This window comes from Phodopus roborovskii, unplaced genomic scaffold (genome assembly GCF_943737965.1).
Source record: "Phodopus roborovskii unplaced genomic scaffold, PHOROB, whole genome shotgun sequence".
Lineage (NCBI taxonomy): Eukaryota > Metazoa > Chordata > Mammalia > Rodentia > Cricetidae > Phodopus > Phodopus roborovskii.
The window spans coordinates 31,734,018-31,742,507 of record NW_026126407.1 but is presented as its reverse complement, the minus strand read 5'-3'; positions in this window follow the sequence as shown (position 1 = coordinate 31,742,507).

The following is an 8,490-nucleotide window of genomic DNA, read 5'->3' as shown; positions in this document are numbered from 1 at the left end:
TCTCAGATTTCTTAGCCTCCAAAACTTTGAGAAATTAATTTCTGTCATTTATAGGCTACCTAGTTTATAACAGTTTTTCATAGCAATGGGAACAGACTAAGACATTCAGCTAAACTGCTAAATTTAGTGCAATGCTAAAGAACTAGTTTAATATTTGTAAATGATATAAGCATGTCTTCTTATCTGAATTTTGAATATTGGCTAATGTAGCAAACAGAGAGCATAACAGGATTCTCAGCCATCATTTCTTCATTCCTTTATTTCTCTGATTCTTCTTTCATGTTTCAGCCTATAATCAGCATATTCTATGTGAGAGTAGAGAAAGAATATATAGCATTTTAAAACGTGGAACTCCCGCCAAAGAAAGAGAAACTGGAGTAACAGTCATCATTGCATTTGATGCTTAGATATCATAGTTTAAGCAAACTAGAATCAGGGTCAGGCCCCTTAAGAGTTGTGAAACAGGGGGCAAAGATTTGCCACAGTGCATTGCATTCACCCAGGTGGGCAGGTCCTCGGGGGACCATGCAGCCTTACAGAATTCATCACTAATGCTTTTTCTCACCTCAAGCTTGTAAAACTGAAATGGCTTCAAGTGTTTCTAGAAGTTTGCTATCTAACTTGGTTTTAGATACTTAAAATAAACAAGGCACCAGAAAATGAGTTTAAAAAATAATTTGGTATGAGAAAGGGTTATTTTTAGATAGACTTTCCTAAAGGCTTTTCTGGTGTTCCTAAAACTGTGCTGCATCTCATGAAATGGCTTAAAATCCAAAGACATGGTGCCCATTGAGAAAGATGAAGAATTAAATCCCACTGATTCACAGCAGGAAAAAAGAAATCACTATGGATTGTGGATTAAGCAAATACTCTTCATTGGCTGAGCTCTGCCTGGCACTTGATTTTGTAAATACAGTTTTATTGAAACACAGCCACAGCATTGCGTTTATTTGTCTTTTGCTGTGTGGGGCTACACTGACATAGCTGAAAAGTGGCAGAGAGTAAATATCCATCAATATCTAAAATACCATCTGGTTTTAAAAACAATGAAATGTTTGCTATCTCCTATTCTGAGACATCAGGCAGCCCAGTGAGCCATTCTCCATTTTATGTGATCTCTTGAAATCTCATCTTCTGAGACAGTCCTCCCTTGATACCATCAAGAAGTTGGAGAGTAACCTTGACACATTTCACAAAGGTTGCTCTAAGGATGAAGTCCTTGAATACTTTGGTCTCATAAGACTCTTTAATATACAGATATAGATTAATAAAACTGAAGATACACTAAGTGTCTGGGCACACATAATCTAGTCACTCAGGCATCAAGGGCAAACAGCTTGTGATTTTGAGACCAATGTGGAGTACACAGGGGGTTCCATCCTTCAGAATTTTCCTCCCAAATGTGTTTTCAGTTTAGATTCTGGGTTCTGTGGTGAAAGATCACCTGCAGAAGCATAAACTCAGATTCACATTTCTGGTGTCTATGTGACTCCTCGCTCTGATATCTCACAAACTCCTTTCCCTTTCAACACTTTTTTCAGGCCATTTTCATATTGTCTTATCTGTAGCTTGTTCTCAATGGTCTCTAAAATCTATAATAATTATCACCATAGCCAGTTTCTTCTCAATATATTATATTTGGACCACAGAGCAGCTCTTCAATAAATATTTGCTGGCTATGTCTATTATCAAGCAATCATTACATCATTCTCACAGATCAACAGGTTCAGCAATGAATGAGCTCAGAGCCTAGCCATGACTTTGCACTTACCAGGAATTCAGTGACTGACTGCTCTTCAATAAACTTTTCAGTCAAAACAACGGGCACACAGAATATTTATATAGCAGAAACCAAGCTACCACCAGACAGTGAGTCTTTCCATGGCACCAGGCAGTCACCTTTTTTCTACTACCACAGCTTGTTTGTTTTGTCTTTAGGAATGAGTACCTTAAAGACACTGGCATTAGTGTAAAAGTTCTAATGGTAAACATCACATTTCCTTTGATTTTTACAGCAAAGGTTTACAAAATTGAACCACCTAAAGGGACCATAGGAGAACTGAGGCGTAGGGAGGCAGCAAGCAAGGCAATGCAGAATGATCTATCTGTGCTCACCAGAATATGAACCTGAGTACATTAGGGCTACCAGCTGCTCAGTGAAGAAAGAATTCTTCAAGAAAGTGAGTTTGTAAGACATTACGAAGCATGCTCCCTCTTGCAAACAAGGTGTGTCACGACACCTAACTGTGTTAAGAGAGTGATGTTGTTATACAGATATAATGCATGAACACTCAGAGAGGAATTTCTGACTTTTCCTGGGAATGAATGGGAGGTTCTCCTACTCCTGTTATTAGGCAGGACCTTCTGGCTATCTCCAGTAATGGAACAATATGAATGAATATGGCATGTGCCTCCTCCAAATGGAGGTCTGCCCATGTGAGAGCATGTAAGTCTCACATTTCCTGTAGATGGAAAATAAGGAATTGAACACCATGTTGTTTCCACAGCCACCTCATAGAATCAGAGTAGCTTCCAACATCCTGGCGGAAGCTCTCCCTTCTGCTGCCAAGAGCCTTTTCATAAGCATATACAAAAGGTTCATTTGGTAAACTAAGGAGAGTAATCTATCAAGGCTTTCCTGGACTCATATGACTCCACATCACCTTGTTCTTATAAAAATACTATCACACAAAAAATAAATGGAAACCAAAACAGATTTTTACAAGAACATAAGTGTCAGAAATTTAAATTTTCAGTCACAGCAATTCCTTAAACAAGGGAATATTGTTCAACCTGTAGGAGATGGGGATAATTCAGAGAACTAATACAATAGAAGAATCAATGGACTAGAAAACAAATAATTGGACTAGAAATCTAAAATACATCATCCTTTGCTTCTTCATTGCCTACTAATGTCCTCAATTCTGTAGAACAGGTATTTATTTTCCTCCAATGATGAATGTAGTGGCACTAAGGGAGCTGCTATATGTTATGATGCAAACTCTGCCACCTTTCTCAATGACTGTCCATGCTGGCTGGTTATTGAATGGGAGGTGAGATCAAGACTGTAGACAAAATATAACAAAGTCCCCTGAAAATTTCTCATTGTTAGATCATCAATGATGTTCTAAGCCAAGAAAGTTATGGTCCATGTTGAGTCATGCCACAGGTTGCCATGGTTCTATGCTATTTCTCACATCATGACAATATTAACTATAGAGTCCCTGGGGACAAGAGTAGTGAGAGAGAGAGAGAGACAGACAGATAGACAGACACACACACACACACACAGAGAGAGAGAGAGAGAGAGAGAGAGAGAGAGAGAGAGGGAGAGAGGAGGTGGGAAGCCTGCCTTTTATTAGGGAATACAGCCAATGTGCACAAGTGATACACTTAGTGGCTGAAACTTAGGATGTATCCTGTCAGGACCCAGAAGATACTCAGATCATTGAATTAGGAAACACAAACACATACTGAGACACTTGGTAAATCTTAGCTTCATGGTCTTTAACAATGCAGACAAGATCCTGGGCTCCTGAGGCTAATATTCTCATTCTAGTTAGCTGCAATTATTAGGTAGATTTGCATGAGAACATGTTTTGAGCCACATGAAAATTCAATTTTAACTAGAAAGTAAAGCATACAGTTTCTAAAGAACCATTTATACTATCCATGTCCAAAGGGTTCCCTCTTTGATAGTAACTGCTATTTACTGAGTTCCTACTGGGCACAAGGCTTAGTTTGGAATGTTTATACACATTCACTAGTTTAATCCTCCCAAGACAGGGATGCCATCATTCTTATTTTTGAGGTGAAGAAATGAGAGTTTAGAGAATTTAAGCAATTCCCTGAAGACGGACAGTGTGAATCCCCAGGTTATAATTCAAATTCTACTTGTGCTGCCTCTTTGTAATTCTGTTTGTGCTCTTCCTACTGTGATGCACTTAGGCTGGAAAAAGTAAGCTCTTTAGCATTGGAAAGAGAAGTGACAGCCAGGCTGGAAAAGCACTGTTGTGTTGTAGTGCAACTTCAGTATGAGAAATTCATAGCCATCTGACAGCCAGAGATCATTTTCCAGAGTGAGGCTTTCATTTAGCAAAGAAAGTAGTTACTCTCAGAGTCTACTCCTGTAGCAGGCATCGTTCCTGCTCACTGACTCACCAAATAAATAAAGACAGAGAATAGAAAAGGCAAAGCTTGTTAAATATTACTAATAATTTTGAATTTTTTTTTATTTTTTGATTAGGGGTGTATGAGTGTTTCTTAGTGTGGTAATGTGAATGTAGGAGCCCATAGAATCCAGGAGAGGTCATCTGATCCTTCAGATCTGGAGTTATAGGCAGTAGTGAGATTCCTGACATGGTGCTGGGAACTGAACTTCAGGCCTCTATGAGACAAGGACATGCCCTTAACCACTGAATAATCTCTTGGCTACTGAACATCATTCTTTAAACAAACAAACAAACAAACAAAAAAAAGAAACCAAAAATATAAAACAAAAAAAAAAGTTAGAGGAAGGTAAGTCTGCCATATATATATATATATATATATATATATATATATATATATATATATATATATATATCAATAGAAAAGTGATAGCCAGGAAAAAAAAATCCCTATGTGTCTTCAATAAAATAAATTTCTAGCCATTACTGGGGAAGTATAATAAACCTGTGAATTTATTTTATAATTGAAATTATAAGTGTGTTCAGTTTGCATGCTCTGATAATGATCCAGACATTAAACACTTAAACAAATGTTATGTTATTATTTTTTAAAGAACAAAATGTATGGTATCTGGTTCAAACATTTAAAATAATTCTAAGGCATGTCACATACATTTCAAAAAAATAACAATTAGCAACTGAGTTAAAGTTTCATGTCTCTACTTTTACACATATGAGCTTATTTAGAGACTTTTTAAAAGTTCATGAACTACTTTTTAGAAGCTGCTCACATTCTGCACAAAAAGAATGTGAGGCAATCTATATTACTCAGCTATAAATGTTAATAATTACTTGACAATAACACTGAATATAGTACTAATAAATGCTATCACATGGATTGACTTGGACAACATTATACTAAGGGAAACGAGCCAGGGACAAAGGTAATTTACTGTCTGATTCCATTTATATGAACATGTGTCATATGCTCTTTCTCAAAATAGATGGGTCCATGGAGACAAGAAGATTCATAGTATAAAGCCTTAGTCAGAATGAATAGGGAAAATGGTGATTGGCAGGATGTAGGTACTGGCTTTCCTTTGTGGGTGATGGAAATATTCTGCAAGTGATTGAAATGATGGCTGTATAACTCTGGATAGTGCACAAAGCAATGAATTGTACTTGTATGCTTGAAATGTAATGTATGGTATGTGGCTGATATTTCAATAAAGCTATCATATTAAAATGTCATTACCAACAGAGTTCAAAGGAGTTGCTCCTTGAGCATGAAGAATTCCTTCCTCTTGGTCCTGTGAGTGAGAATCTCACCCACACCAAACCCCTCACCTGGTCATTACTATTCTTGTTGCACTATTGTTTTTTCCACCTCTGCCACTTCCCCTGCCACTATATACTTCCCAGGCCTTGGCTACGTCATGGTCTGTGCATCACATTACAGCTCTCTCTCCCAACATGAGTCTGCAGAGAACTCTTTTTTTTTTTTTTTTCAAAATATACTGTATGGAAACATTGTTTTCAAAAATACTTGAAATAAAAGTCTCGAAAATTTTCCCCAATCTTTCAATGTGAAATATGAAAGAATTAGATAGCCTATACTTTGTATTAAAGACCAGTTTATTGTACTAGAAGTCAGTAGTAATCTTCATTAAATGTATCAAATGAGAAAGAGCCTTAGATACAGATGATGATTTCACTTTCAGTAATTTGCCTTTGTAGTGATGAATTTAATTTCTCTCTGTGAACAATATGAGTTTCCCTGCCTGACACATTGTTTTCCCCCACGTAACAAAAGACAGTGACGCTTTTGGAATTACAGGTAAATGAAACAGCATGGCCAAAAGTCAATGAAACTTGACTTGAAAGTATATGTAGCATTCTCTAATAATTCCAGTTCCTTATGGATTTGCTACCACCTGAGAAATAGCCATTGATGCTGTGAGGAAAGACGGAAGGAAAGTAAATGTCTTTTAAAGTGCTGAGGGAAGAGGTTGATGGCAGAAGAGGAAGTGTATCATAATTGAGAAATGGCACGTATCCCAGCTGTTCTGAGACAAAAGTGTATCAGAAAGGTCTTGTAAGCCAGGTATAGTGGCACAGGCCTTTAACCCCTACACTCATGAGTCAGAGGCAGGCGGATCTCTATGAGTTCTAGGACAGCCAGGGCTATATAGTAAGACTGGGTATCTAAAAAACAATTAGATTAGGTGTCTAAACAACAATTACATGAATGCTAACTGGAAGACGACATACTATGGGATGGTATGGAATGAATCTTATGTTTCATTTTAGCAGATATTAACTGTGTGTGTTGGTGTCTATACTCATGAAGGACTCTTAGGGCACTGACATCATGAATGACAAGAGAAATTTCTACCATTACTCAGGATCCTAGAGTTAATCTAAACGTTGTTATGAATGTCAAGAAAGAAGATTATGCTTATGTGCTAATATTCTGCTTTCAACAATATAGAAAATGCCATTATGATTTTGCTAATGTAATATATTACAAAAATACTTGTAAATCATAAATAAAAATTAGCATTATAATTAATGTAATGTAGATGTTTCTCAATAATTATAAGAAATTTGATGGTTTTTTAAAAGAAAGGTTCTTTTATAATCCAGGTTGTCTTCAAATTGGTTTTGCAGCTACAGATAATTTTAAACTGATTTAAAATTATTTATGCAAATTTCAAGATTCTGTTGTTTCTTTTCCATGGAGTAGTATTCCATTGTGTAAATATGCCACATCTTCTGTATCCATTCTTCAGTCGAGGGGCATCTAGGTTGCTTCCAGGTTCTTGCTATTACAGAAAATGCTGCTATGAACATAATTGAACACATGTCTTTGTTGCATGGATGTGGATCATTTGGGTATATTCCTAAGAGGAGGATTACCAGGTTCTGTGGTAGACTGATTCCCATTTTCCTGAGGAACCACCATACTGATCTCCAAAATGGCTGTACGAGTTTGTACTCCTACCAGCAGTGGAGGAGTGTTCCCCTTTCTACACATCCTCTCCAGCATAAGTTGTCATTGGTGTTTCTAATTTTAGCCATTCTGGCAGGAGTAAGATGGTATCTCAAAGTTGTTTTGATTTGCATTTCCCTGATAGCTAAGGATGTTGAGCACTTTCTTAAGTGTCTTTCAGCCTTTTTGATTTCCTCTATTGAGAATTTTCAATTCAGTTCTGTACCCCGTTTTTAAAATAGGGTTATTTAGTGTTTTGTTGACTAGTTTCTTGAGTTCTTTGTATATTTTGGAGATCAGCCCTCTATCAGATGTAGGATTGGTGAAGATCTTCTCCCAGTCTGTGGGCTGCCAATTGGTCTTGTCAACTGTGTCCTTTGCCTTACAGAAGCTTCTCAGTTTGAGGAGGTCCCATTTATTAATTGTCAATCTCAGTGTCTCTGATACTGGAGTTATGTTCAGGAAGTGGTCTCCTGTACCAATTTGTTCAAGGGTAACTCCAACTTTCTCTTCTAAGAGGTTCATTGTGGCTGGATTTATGTTGAGGGCATTGATCCATTTGGACTTGAGTTTTGTGCATGGTGATAGACATGGGTCTATCTGCAGTCTTCTATACACCATCATGCAGTTGTGCCAGCACCATTTGTTGAAGATGCTTTCCTTCTCCCATGTATTTTATGTGTATTAATTTGTCCCACATTTATGTCTGTATACCATAAACATGTGGTGTATAGTGGAGGTCAAAAGAATAATATTAGCTACTTGAGAATTTTCTCTCATTTTGATTATTTTAGTTAAATTTTCATCAAACATAAAGAGTAAAAGAAACAAAATGTATCATTTGAAAAACATCAAAATGTTTGGGCAAATGGTATTCAGAACACATGGTAAGGCAGAAGGAATGTTGTAAAGCCATTTAAATAAAGCTTTCCTTTCTGAGAAGTGATATGAAAATGTGCACAGTACACTGCCAACTGATTCTCTCTCTCTTTTTCTCTCCCTCTCCCCCCCTCTCTCTACACACACACACACACACACACACACACACACACACACACACACACAGAATCATCTTAATGAACTAGAACTCTACAGATAGTCATAGACACACATTTGGCCAGAAGGATACATTAGGACAATAACTGAAATGCCATTTTCAATTTACTGGATGGAAAGATTATGACTCAATTACGTCTCTGTATGATTTTAGGTCTTTTAAATTAACCACACTAAAGCATCAATTAGAATAAAATGTTAGAAGAACTATGGCTGATTTTCAAGTATAGCTTTTTAAAAGGCAGTTGTGGAGTTGGGGAGATCGCTCTCTGT